A 13,401-nucleotide genomic window follows, 5' to 3' on the forward strand; every position below is an offset into this window, starting at 1 on the left:
ATGGTGCCTGGGATGGAACCTTTAAGTAATAAAGAGAGGTTGGGTTGTTTCCGCTGGAGCAGAGAAGACTGAGGGGCGACCTGATCGAGATGTACAAAATTATGAGGGGCATTGGGTGAGTGGATAGGGAACAGTTGTTCTCCTTAGTTGAGGGGTCGGTTACGAGTAGACACAAGTCCAAGGTGAAGGGGGAGAGGGGATTTGAGCAAAAACATTTTTATCCAGTGGGTGATGATGATCTGGAACGTACTGCCTGGGAGGGTGGTAGAGGCGGATTGCCTCACATCCTTTAAAACAATTGCCTGAATGAGCACTTGGTACCTCTTAACATTCGAGATATGAACCAAGTGGTGGCAAATGGGGTTAGGAATAGCAGATCGGGTGTCTTTCTTGCGGCGGTGCCGGCTCGATGGGCCAAAGGGCCTTTTCTGCACTGTGTTTTTTGCGATTCTATGATTCTGTAACCAATCCCTCAATTGAAAACAATTCTCAGGAAAACCAAGACTGGAACACCAAAACCAGTTCCAGGTAATTTTGGAAATAAAAGGCGTTGAAAAACAAAAGAGGGTGAAGGAGGGAGCAAGTGTTGATTTCAGACGATTGGAAGTGTCCCTGTGCACAATGCACAGAGTGCAAACGTCAAGGGACAACAAGGCGTTAGGTGGAGTCCAATTCTGTTTCAGTATTTATTTCAAGAACGTTTCTATTTCTTAATGAGGAAACCTTTATGCTGTTATATCAGTTTGATGATGTCACAAACGGAGTACATTATAGTTACGATCAACTTTCCCGCCTCAAGGAATAGCTCCCGTTTCGTTTCTGTAATGTAGCCTTGTCATTTTCATAACTTTAATCCGAGGGCTGACTTGCAGAATTGTTCAGGCGAAAGCAATCTGGACTCTGCATAGCTTGAAATGGTGAAAGGAGAGGGGAATTTACTTCATTCGGGCCTTTCTGAGTCTTTGAATTTCAGTATCAATTTCACTCACACCATTAACACGTTTCAAGCTGAGATCTTTACATCTTTGAGCAGTGAGGGTGTCAAGGAAAGTGCTAATAGTCACGGCTACTTCGCACTCTCTGGGCATACATATTCCATAGAGGAAACGGAGAGAAAACGAGATGCAGAGGGCGATGGGCTCAGAAAGGGTCTCAGAGTCGAATGTTATTGCCACAATGCAGGCTTGAACAGCATTTGTTTTGCTTCCCTAGTTTCCCTTGATAAGAGGGTGGGGACTCTCCTTCTTCAGCTGCCACCAACGGTGTAGGTACTTACACACTGTTCTGTCCGCTGGACACTGCCCGAGGGATATACGTTTGGCAACTCCATTTGTCTCATTAATTGGAACCGACTAAAAACAGTTTCCAAGGAACGCAGACCTGTACAGAAAAGAACCAGGAAATGAGTGTGGTCAACAAAGAACACATTAAGAAATATAGGGGCGTCAGTGAGGAAGATTGTGAGGATTTCACGAATATGATTGAATGTCTTCGGAGCAAGAGGCGACAATTCGGTTTTCTAAACCTTCTCTTTCATTCGATATGATATTGGCTAGAGTATTGTCCCATATCTATTTTCCTATCTAACCATCATAGAACGTGACCACCCCGCCCCTTCCCTATCGGCTTTACCAGATTCAATTACATGATCATCATTAATTTCTGGGAAATGGAATTCCAGAAACTAACGTCATTCAGGGTGAAGATGATATTCTCCTCCTTTCCGTCTTGTCTTGAAAGGGAGGCTGCTTGTGTGTCAACTGTGTCGCTTGGTTCCAATCTTCACCATAAGAGCAAATTTCGTTCCGGTGTCCACCCTGTGAAATTCTCTAAGAATAATATGCTTCAATATTTGACCGCTCTGTCTGCTAAATGCCTAGGGCAATCGGCCCAATCTATTCAGTATTCATTCATTAAGTATTCATCCCAGGAGAAAGCCGCGTGAAATTCTCTCAATTGATTCTCATGCATTTATAATATATTGTAAAGAAGGTGAGCAAAATTGTACACAACTATGCAGTTGTGGTCTCACCATGTCCTCAGACAGTTGCGGCAAAAAGGCTTTGAATCATCTACGAATTTAGTAGCCATTAGTTTGGAAACTAGCGAATGTACCTTCTTCATTTCCAAAAGAGGAGACAAAACTTGGAATAATTTAGAACACATAGATTAACATTTACCTCAGATAAAATACAAGAAGATATTTTTAAGGATGACAAAGCATGCCAATGAAACTTTGAATTCAGGGAAATCATAGAATTTCTTAACAGGCAAAGTCGACATTGTTTTGTGAATGGGCATCATGTTTAACCAATTTACCCGATTTCTTTGAAGAGGTAACTTGTGCCATGGACAAAGAGGAAACAGTGATATATTTTCTTTATTCACTCATGGGATATGGATCCTGCTGGCTCACTTGGCCATTTCAGAGGTTTTCTAAGTGTCAACGTTCTGTGAGGCAAATTTTAATGTGTAACCGGAATCGTGTCTGCTTAACTTCTCTTTAATTTGTTGATAAATGTTGGAATTGAATGTTTACTATTCAAAATGTGTTACTGGGGTTACCGGCTTCTGAATTCGGTAATCTTTTATTCTCGTTATCAGAATAGAAAAGAGGTGATGCGTGGACTACGTTTCCCTGTGGAATTTGTTTTGTGTTGTAACTCACATCTGCTGAATGAACCCCTCCCCACAGGACAAGACACAGATGGATTCCAAGAATAATAGAAGGCGAAGAAGCGAATATGGGTAGTTAGCTAAAAACATTCAATTTCAATAGAGCAACAGAAAGTACTAGGAAGCCTATGGGAATAAATAAAACTGTCATGTCCCCGTTGAAAACTTCCAAAATTCCGCAGGTTGCGGACAGGCCCCAGGAAATTGGTAAACAGCAAATGGAAAACCTTTATCGATGAAAGGAGACAAACAGAACGCAGCAGACTATAGAGCCGTTCACCACACAACTGTCATTGGAATATGTCTTATTTCGATTTTTTTATCAACGACGTGTTCGGAAGTTTCAAAATTCGTGGCAATCAAACCACCCTCCCATTTCCTACAAATACCGCATCGGCTCGGACCCTCACTGCACCCCAGACAGCATGACCTTCGGCACACTGATCCTAAAGAGAAGCAAGACACGGATATGGATCAGTGAGTAATGCAAGAAGTTTTACTTCTGATAACAGCCCATTATTCAACCAGCAGTAACACGGGGTCAGGAATCTTGCGGGCTAAAGAATTAAACGGAGCCTTATTTTTTCTGAGGAAGGATTTCACTCGTTAAGAAAATGTTGATATCTGGCATGAAGGGATCATAGTTCAAGCGTTGGACTTTCTTGCAGCACTGAAACAAGTTGCTGCAAAAAGCCTGTGATAGAGCATTCTCATCCCGACTGCAACCGTCTTCGCGACAAATTCCTCCAGTGAACCGACAGGCGACAGGAAGTCCTGAAATAAGCGAATGATTTGTGTACTGATGCAGAGAGAATAATGAGAAAACATAAAGCTTAATCCGCTATCACTGTCTCTGACTCTGGGTCAAACATTTACTTTAAGTATTCTCTAATGAATAAAAAACCATTCGGCTCTCCTCCGGAATGGTACAGAGTCATTCTCTGTCATGAAGCAGAGCCCACAGCAATTGTCAATCACACTTCATCACAGTTACTGACAATAAATCATTTCACCCTTGCCTTTTTAAAAATAAATTTAGAGTAACCAATTATTTTTTTGCCAATTAAGGGGCAATTTAGTGTGGCCAATCAGCCTAACCTGCACATTTTTGGCTTGTGGGGGTGAAACCCACGCAGGTACAGGGAGAATGTGCAAACCACACCGACAGTGACCTGGGGCTGGGATCGAACCCGGGTCCTCAGCGCCATAGGCAGCAGCGCTAAACACTGTGCCACCGTGCCGCCCCAATTCACCCTTGTTACATCTACTTAATCCATCTTCTCACGTTCCGACTCTATGAAAGCTGCAATGTTAATCCACGTAAATTAAACCTGTTTGAAACATTTTACTCTCAATTCCCTCCTGTCATGTTATGAAAAGTTAACTCCTGTCTGTGGGCTGGTTCCACAGACACCCCAACTATTGCTCCCAATTACCTATTCTTCACCTGCGGCACTGGAGAGTGAATGCGGGGGTAAAGGGACTGAAATAATTCCTGATCCTATCCTCACACAAAGTCCACACTCTCACACTCTGCAATTGTAGCAGTGATCGGGAGTAATTCCCTCTGTATCATACCTGGGCACATGAGGCCAATGACCAGTCCCCTATCCGGGTCAATGGTCCAACAGCAGTAATTTGAGCTCTTATTATTGGGTGGTTTTGATCAACTCCAAACTGGCACCACGCCCTCCATCCACTCAGATGGTGACATAACCATTTGGGGGTTTATCTGATGACATGGTTTACATTAATATTTCCCGTCTTTTATCCAAACTGCAAGTTCTACTTTTAAAATAAACTTATAACTACCAACTGAGCGATGAGAAAAAGTAACTATTGTATACCTCTGGGACTTCTACCATCGTTATTCTCTGTGTCCTCTCTGAGTCGAGCAGTTAGGGACGGAGTCTCCAACTGGAAGCAAAGAATTAAAAGAAAAGTTTTGCACATGTCCAGAGGATCAGACGGCTGGTGCAGAATTGTTCTGATTCCAAACTCGGAGTTTGCTACATTTATACTCATACAGACTGGGAGTGTCTCTGCTCGCTGTAATGTTTCCCTTCATTGCACAGGTGGGTAAGTTGGCAGCTTTACTCAGTTGGCATTTCCATGTCTTTCAGCTGACTGTGTTTGTCATCAGCCCATGTCATAACACCTGAGCAGAAATGAAAAAATGGACCAGGTGGTCAAACGACATTGAACCCAAACGACAGTCTCCTATACTCAGCTTGTTCTGTCAGTACTCGCTCTTTCCGCTGACTAGCAAGAATTGAGTCCTGTTTTAACTTCAGCAGGTTCCGATCTCATTCATCCGCCGTGTGTCATTTCAGACATGTTCTTCAATTCATCTGCCTTGTTCCTCCGGTGGGATGCTAATCCGAGAGAGGCTGTTCAATTCCCTTGGCGGCTGATATCACTCATGAAGGTCCGCATTCTTAACTTTGTTCCTCGCCTGACGTGTGGTGATACTCAGGTTAAATCCCCAGCAGTCAGCTCTCCTCCTCAAAGAATGAAGCAGCCGATGGTCATCTGGGATTATGGCGACTTTAGCTTACTTTTTGTAATATTGCCAACTATAATAGCTTATAGAGAGGAGCTACGAGTGAAATCATGGAGCAGTTCGACACGTGACAATTGGCCAGTATTTGGAATAGCTGCCCAATGTCGGTCAAGTGTTAATGTTATTGTTGAGTGTGACAGTGTTTGCGGTAGATATAACCCTTGCACGCTGATTGTTTAATGATTCTGAGCCACGACAGTCTCCCTAGGAAAAAACAGGAGGTTTCTTTTCACAATAAATAAGGAGTTAATTTCAATAACAAGTCCCTGAACAAGATGAAGGTGTGGTTTGAAGCACAGAAAGCAAAAGGGAGAAGCTGGATGAGACTCAGCCGCAACCTGCAGTTGTATTTGCCGTTTAGTGGCTCAGGAAGATAGAAAGTGCATGCAATCAATGCTTCGCCGCTTTCAATGTTTATTGTCAGTCAACTGTCTTTTATTTGCGGCTTCCGGGTGCGGCGATGACCAGCTGAGTCGCACGTTTCGGCAGCTCCCGGTGAAACGGACTTTTGGGCTCTTGATAGGAGCCCCAACGGCAATTTTGACGGCTAAAAACACTGTGCGGTAAACCAGAAGGGAATCCCCCCTGGATATGGATGAAAAAAGGAGGAGAAAGTGGCCGGATTGCAGTGGATCCTTTAGAACAGCGGCAAGGAAGGCAAGCAAAAACCAAGATGGCGTCGGAAGGTGGCAGTTTAACATGGGGCCCTGAACAACAAGAGTTCTTGAAATGCTGTGTGGAAGAGCTCAAAAAGGAAATGAAGAAAGAGCTGTTGGCCCCGATACTACAGGCGATCGAAGGGCTAAAGGAGGAGCAAAAGACCCAGGAGCGGGAGCTTCGGGTCGTGAAGGCTAAGGCAGCCGAGAATGAGGGCGACATACAGGGCCTGGTGGTGAAGATGGAGACGCATGAGGCACATCAGAAACGATGTGTGGAAAGGTTGGAGGCACTGGAGAACAACGCAAGGAGGAACAACCTGAGGATTCTTGGTCTTCCTGAAGGTGCGGAGGGAGCGGACGTCGGGGCATATGTGAGCACGATGCTGCACTCGTTAATGGGAGCGGAGGCCCCGGCGGGTCCGTTGGAGGTGGAGGGAGCATACCGAGTGATGGCGCGAGGACCGAGAGCAGGAGAAATTCCCAGAGCCATAGTGGTGAGATTCCTCCGTTTTAAGGATAGAGAAATGGTCCTTAGATGGGCAAAGAAAACTCGGAGCAGTAAATGGGAGAACGCGGTGATCCGCGTTTATCAAGACTGGAGTGTGGAGGTGGCGAGAAGGAGGGCGAGCTTTAATCGGGCCAAGGCGGTGCTTCACAAAAAGAAGATAAAATTTGGAATGCTGCAACCGGCAAGACTGTGGGTCACATATCGAGGGAGGCACCACTACTTTGAGACGGTGGATGAAGCGTGGACTTTTATTGTGGAAGAAAAACTGGAATGAGCGGGTTATTAAAAAGAACGTTTGAACAAAGTGGTGGGGCGAATGTGGGGGGCGAAGAGGGGGGTTAAAAAGGGGGGAAAGAGGAGTTTTATGTACTAATCCTGCGATGTGGTAACTTTTCTCTCTTCCACAGGAGGTGATGGGGGGAGGAGGGGAGGTGGAGGAGATGGGGCGTTGGCCATTGGGGGCGGGGCCAAGGGAGAAGCGCGGGCTTTGTTCCCGCGCTATGATAATCATGGCGGGAATAGAGAAGCAGGAAGGAGGGGGCGTCGCACGGTGCGAGCCGAGGTCACGGGGGGAAGCCGAGGTCGGCCAGAGTTTGCTGACTTCTGGGAGCAACATGGGGGGAGTAATTACGCTAGCGGGGGATCTAGCAGGGGGGGTGGGAGGGGGGAATTACTGGGCTGCTGCTGCTGGGGAGAGGGGGGAGCTGGTATGGGAGGAGATGGGCGGGGGGGGCACCGCCTGGGGGAGATACAGCTGCGTGGGAACCGGGTGAGGAGCTGGAAAAAGGGGATGGCTAATCGACAAGGGGGGGGGGTAGGAAGCCCCCCAACCCGGCTGATCACGTGGAATGTGAGAGGGCTGAACGGGCCGATAAAGAGGGCACGGGTACTCGCACACCTTAAGAAACTTAAGGCAGATGTGGTTATATTACAGGAAACGCACCTGAAACTGATAGACCAGGTTAGGCTACGCAAAGGATGGGTGGGGCAGGTGTTCCATTCGGGGCTAGATGCGAAAAACAGGGGGGTGGCTATATTAGTGGGGAAGCGGGTAATGTTCGAGGCAAAGACTATAGTGGCGGATAACGGGGGCAGATACGTGATGGTGAGTGACAAACTACAGGGGGAGACGGTGGTTTTGGTAAACGTATATGCCCCGAACTGGGATGATGCCAATTTTATGAGGCGGATGCTAGGACGCATTCCGGACCTAGAGATGGGAAAGCTGATAATGGGGGGAGATTTTAATACGGTGTTTAATACCAGGGCTGGATAGGTCGAAGTCCAGGACTGGAAGGAGGCCGGCAGCAGCCAAGGTACTTAAAGATTTTATGGAGCAGATGGGAGGTGTAGACCCGTGGAGATTTAGCAGACCTAGGAGTAAGGAGTTCTCGTTTTTCTCCTATGTCCATAAAGTCTACTCGCAAATAGACTTTTTTGTGCTGGGAAGGGCGTTGATCCCGAAGGTGAGGGGAACGGAGTATACGGCTATAGCCATTTCGGATCACGCTCCACACTGGGTAGACTTGGAGATAGGGGAGGAAACAGGAGGGCGCCCACCCTGGAGAATGGACATGGGACTAATGGCAGATGAGGGGGTGTGTCTAAGGGTGAGGGGGTGCATTGAAAAGTACTTGGAACTCAATGATAATGGGGAGGTCGAGGTGGGAGTGGTCTGGGAGGCGTTGAAGGCGGTGGTTAGAGGGGAGCTGATATCAATAAGGGCACATAAAGGGAAGCAGGAGAGTAAGGAACGGGAGCGGTTGCTGCAAGAACTTTTGAGGGTGGACAGACAATATGCGGAAGCACCGGAGGAGGGACTGTACAGGGAAAGGCAAAGGGTACATGTAGAATTTGACTTGCTGACTACGGGCACTGCAGAGGCACAATGGAGGAAGGCACAGGGTGTACAGTACGAATATGGGGAGAAGGCAAGCAGGTTGCTGGCACACCAATTGAGGAAAAGGGGAGCAGCGAGGGAAATAGGGGGAGTGAGGGATGAGGAAGGAGAGATGGAGCGGGGAGCGGAGAGAGTGAATGGAGTGTTCAAGACATTTTATAAAAAATTATATGAAGCGCAACCCCCGGATGGGAGGGAGAGAATGATGGGCTTTTTAGATCGGCTGGAATTTCCCAAGGTGGAAGAGCAGGAAAGGGTGGGACTGGGAGCACAGATCGAGGTAGAAGAAGTGGTGAAAGGAATTAGGAGCATGCAGGCGGGAAAGGCCCCGGGACCGGATGGATTCCCAGTCGAATTCTATAGAAAATATGTGGACTTGCTCGCCCCGGTATTGACGAGGACCTTTAATGAGGCAAAGGAAAGGGGACAACTGCCCCCGACTATGTCTGAAGCAACGATATCGCTTCTCTTAAAGAAGGAAAAGGACCCGCTACAATGCGGGTCCTATAGACCTATTTCCCTCCTAAATGTAGATGCCAAGATCCTGGCCAAGGTAATGGCAATGAGAATAGAGGAATGTGTCCCGGGGGTGGTCCACGAGGACCAAACTGGGTTTGTGAAGGGGAGACAACTGAACACGAATATACGGAGGCTGTTAGGGGTAATGATGATGGCCCGACCAGAGGGGGAAACGGAGATAGTAGTGGCGATGGATGCCGAGAAAGCATTTGATAGAGTGGAGTGGGATTATTTGTGGGAGGTATTGAGGAGATTTGGTTTTGGAGAGGGGTATGTTAGATGGGTGCAGCTGTTGTATAGGGCCCCGATGGTGAGCGTGGTCACGAATGGACGGGGATCTGCATATTTTCGGCTCCATAGAGGGACAAGGCAGGGATGCCCTCTGTCCCCATTATTGTTTGCACTGGCGATTGAGCCCCTGGCGATAGCGTTGAGGGGTTCCAAGAAGTGGAGGAGGAGAAGAACACCGGGTATCTTTGTATGCGGACGATTTGCTACTATACGTGGCAGACCCGGCGGAGGGGATGCCAGAAATAATGCGGATACTTGGGGAGTTTGGGGATTTTTCAGGGTATAAATAGAACATGGGGAAAAGTGAGTTGTTTGTGGTGCATCCAGGGGAGCAGAGTAGAGAAATAGAGGACCTACCGTTGAGGAAGGTAATTAGGGACTTTCGTTACCTGGGGATCCAGATAGCCAAGAATTGGGGCACATTGCATAGGTTAAATTTAACGCGGTTGGTGGAACAAATGGAGGAGGATTTCAAGAGATGGGATATGGTATCCCTGTCACTGGCAGGGAGGGTGCAGGTGGTTAAGATGGTGGTCCTCCCGAGATTCCTCTTTGTGTTTCAGTGCCTCCCGGTGGTGATCACGAAGGCTTTTTTAAAAAGGATTGAAAAGAGCATCATGGGTTTTGTGTGGGCCGGGAAGACCCCGAGAGTGAGGAAGGGATTCTTACAGCGTAGCAGGGATAGAGGGGGGCTGGCACTACCGAGCCTAAGTGAGTATTATTGGGCCGCTAATATTTCAATGGTGAGTAAGTGGATGGGAGAGGAGGAGGGAGCGGCGTGGAAGAGATTAGAGAGGGCGTCCTGTAGGGGGACTAGCCTACAGGCTATGGTGACAGCCCCATTGCCGTTCTCACCGAGGAACTACACCACAAGCCCGGTGGTGGTGGCTACACTGAAGATTTGGGGACAGTGGAGACGGCATAGGGGAAAGACTGGAGCCTTGGGGGGGTCCCCGATAAGAAACAAACATAGGTTTGCCCCGGGGGGAATGGATGGGGGATATGGAATGTGGCAAAGAGCAGGAATAACGTAACTGAAAGATCTGTTTGTGGATGGGAAGTTCGCGAGTCTGGGAGCGCTGACCGAGAAATATGGGTTGCCCCAAGGGAATGCATTCAGGTATATGCAACTGAGGACTTTTGCGAGGCAACAGGCGAGGGAATTCCCGCAGCTCCCGACACAAGAGGTGCAGGACAGAGTGATCTCAAAGACATGGGTGGGGGATGGTAAGGTGTCAGATATATATAGGGAAATGAGGGACGAAGGGGAGACTATGGTAGAAGAACTAAAAGGGAAATGGGAAGAAGAGCTGGGGGAGGAGATCGAGGAGGGGCTGTGGGCAGATGCCCTAAGCAGGGTAAACTCGTCGTCCTCGTGTGCCAGGCTAAGCCTGATTCAGTTTAAGGTATTACACAGGGCGCATATGACTGGAGCACGGCTCAGTAAATTTTTTGGGGTGGAGGATAGGTGTGCGAGGTGCTCGAGAAGCCCAGCGAATCATACCCATATGTTTTGGTCATGCCCGGCACTACAGGGGTTTTCGATGGGGGTGACAAAGGTGCTTTCAAAAGTAGTGGGGGTCCGGGTCGAACCAAGCTGGGGGTTGGCTATATTTGGGGTTGCACAAGAGCCGGGAGTGCAGGAGGCGAGAGAGGCCGATGTTTTGGCCTTTGCGTCCCTTGTAGCCCGGCGCAGGATATTGTTAATGTGGAAAGAAGCCAAGCCCCCGGGGGTGGAGACCTGGATAAATGACATGGCAGGGTTTATAAAGCTAGAGCGGATTAAGTTCGTTCTAAGGGGGTCGGCTCAAGGGTTCACCAGGCGGTGGCAACCGTTCGTTGAATACCTCGCAGAAAGATAGATGGAATGGAAAAAAGAAGGCAGCAGCAGCAGCGCAGGATCGGGGTGGGGCGGGGGGGGGGGGGGAGGGGGGGGAGGAGGAACCAGAAGGACTCTCAGGGTTGTTAATATATACTGTATAATATGTATAGGTCGTTGCTACAGATAATTATATATTGGACTGTTAAATTATATTTTTGGAGAGTGTTACTTGTGATAAGGCAGTTGCCAATTAGGGTTAGTTTTCATTTTTGTTATTTATTATTTATTCATTTTTTTTTGTTTATAAAATAGGTCATTGTTATTTGTGTTGTTATAATATTGTGTAAAGGATGCACAATGTACTGTGTTGGTTGACCAAAAATTTTCAATAAAATATTTGTAAAAAAAAAACTGTCTTTTATTTCCATGCCCTCTTGTCCCTGCTTTTCGTGTATCTGTTGATGCTGCAAATCGAATTTTAGCTCACAAAACCACTTTACCTGTGGGGCTGTTCTTTTGATTTTCTCCAGCCTTTATGTCTACCCTGCTCAGCGTTTCTGCCTATGCCCTTGTAAACGATTGTATCTCCCGACTGTGTTTATGAAGCGTGTTTATGAACAGAGCAATTATATCAGGCCAGAGGTAACTATTGCTGGCTTCACTGTGGTATTATTTGTCCTGCTATTCAATGAGGATTTTGTAAAACACAGACAATAACAGAAACCAGTTAAGGCTAGCAGCGGAAATCTCCATTCCTGATACCAGGGGCAGGATTCTATGATTTTGAGGCTATGTCTGAAGCATGTGTCTAGTCTTACGATAAAAATGTCGGCGCAGCCCAGTGGGGGACTAGCACCTTTGTCCCTCCTTCCTGCTGGATCAACCAGACTTACCTTGTGGATGTGCCCCTGCACTCCGGGGTTTCCCTTTGTCCCGCAAACATGGCCGCCAACTACGTGTATGCCACGTGATTGAGCTTCTGCATTCCGGGGTTTAGCTTTGTTTAGGGGGCCTCCAAACTGGCTGCTTGAGGTGCCATCTTGTTTCCCATTTCCAATATTGACTTGTTGAAGCCAGTCTAGGGTCCCTACCTTATCGTTTCATCCCCCTCCCCGGGTTTTGTTCCCTCTTCTGCTCTCGCACAGTCCCCCACACCCCCTGTAATCCCCTCCTGTCTACCACCTGCCTCCTCCCCTCACATTTCTGCGCACCCCCCCCCCCCCCACCCTCCATGCCCACTCCCACCTCATCCCCCGCCAGGCGATCTCTTCCAGGTGGGAGATGCGCCACGGCCGCCCCCTGTCTAATATTTCCTGGCTTCCTGGCGCTAGCTTTTCCCCTAGTGGGGTGGCCCTCCTCCCAGGGTCGATTTGACCCACTCCTACGCCTGCTCTGCTAGTGCCTCTACTGTCTACTCCTCACCCTCTGTTGCACTCTGCTGCCCTCGACCCTTACTTCCTATGAGTTGGTTCCCCTGTTCAGAACGAGGCGATGCAGTCCACGCAAAATTGTCAATTTCTTCCTTTCATTTTTTCCGTGCCTTCCTCACGCTGCTTCTCTTGCTTCCTGTTCAGACTATCCTCATGGACGATGTCGTCTGCCTCTAGTAGGGCAGTAAAATAATGTTCTTTGCTCTGGTATGTTACCCACATCCTGGTTGGAAAGAACATCCCGAATCTGACCTTGCCCTTAGTCAGGACCGCCGTTGCGTGGCTAACTTCGTCTCTTGGCTTTGCCAGTCCCTGCTGAACCCTTTTATGTTCCTCTCAGTTGTACGCCTTCATCTGTCGAGCCCAGCTAAGGATTCTTTCTCAGGCCTGACACCTGTGCCACATGTCTATTAGCGCCCTCGGCTGCTCACGGGCACTGGGCTTTGGTCAGAGCAATCTGTGAGCCGTGTCGATCTCTGGTGGTTTGGGGGAGCTGTCCCTTCTAACCTGTTTGCCCAGCATTTGGGCCACATATTCAGTTGCGTCCCTGCCTTCGATACGCTCTGGCCGGCCCGCTACCCGAATATTCTACCTCCTTGATCGATTCTCCTGATGCTCGATCTTTCCTTTCAGGCTTCCCTAGGTTGCCACCAACCTCCTCATCTCGGTCTCCAGGGCAACGATTCAGTCGCCATCATTCTGTGACCCATTTTCCACCTCTCGTATCGTGCTCCCCTCAGCTTCCAGTTTTCTCCCCACGCCACCACGTACCGTCAGCATGGTGGCTCCTGCCTCCGCCACCACTGTGCTGATTGTCGCCTTGCATTTAGTGCCTTAGTTTGGAACATCGCTGGCATGAGTGCGGTGGGGTGAGCTTGTTTTGCGGGTCGCTGGTCTCCCACTCTCGGGGAGGCAGGGGACCGTTCGCCTCTTGGGTAGGCCGACTCGCTTGCTCGCCGCTCCTGTCCCTTGCAGCAATTCTTGGTGTCCCTGCGACGTCTCGAGCTGTTGCTTCCTGGCAATGTTGTTCACA

The 13,401-nt window shown here is 48.4% G+C and overlaps 1 long non-coding RNA gene across 1 annotated transcript; it reads right to left on the reverse strand.

Moving 5' to 3' along the window:
• Positions 1-662: 662 nt before the first annotated feature.
• On the reverse strand, positions 663-4,669 carry LOC140389222 (uncharacterized). The gene is made up of 3 exons (XR_011934292.1): positions 4,524-4,669; positions 2,033-3,450; positions 663-1,380 (listed from the first exon to the last, which is right to left on the reverse strand). It is a non-coding gene; the product is annotated as an uncharacterized lncRNA (long non-coding RNA).
• Between the last annotated feature and the right edge of the window lie 8,732 nt (positions 4,670-13,401).

Source organism: Scyliorhinus torazame, chromosome 14 (assembly GCF_047496885.1).
Source record: "Scyliorhinus torazame isolate Kashiwa2021f chromosome 14, sScyTor2.1, whole genome shotgun sequence".
NCBI classification, from domain to species: Eukaryota; Metazoa; Chordata; class Chondrichthyes; order Carcharhiniformes; family Scyliorhinidae; genus Scyliorhinus; species Scyliorhinus torazame.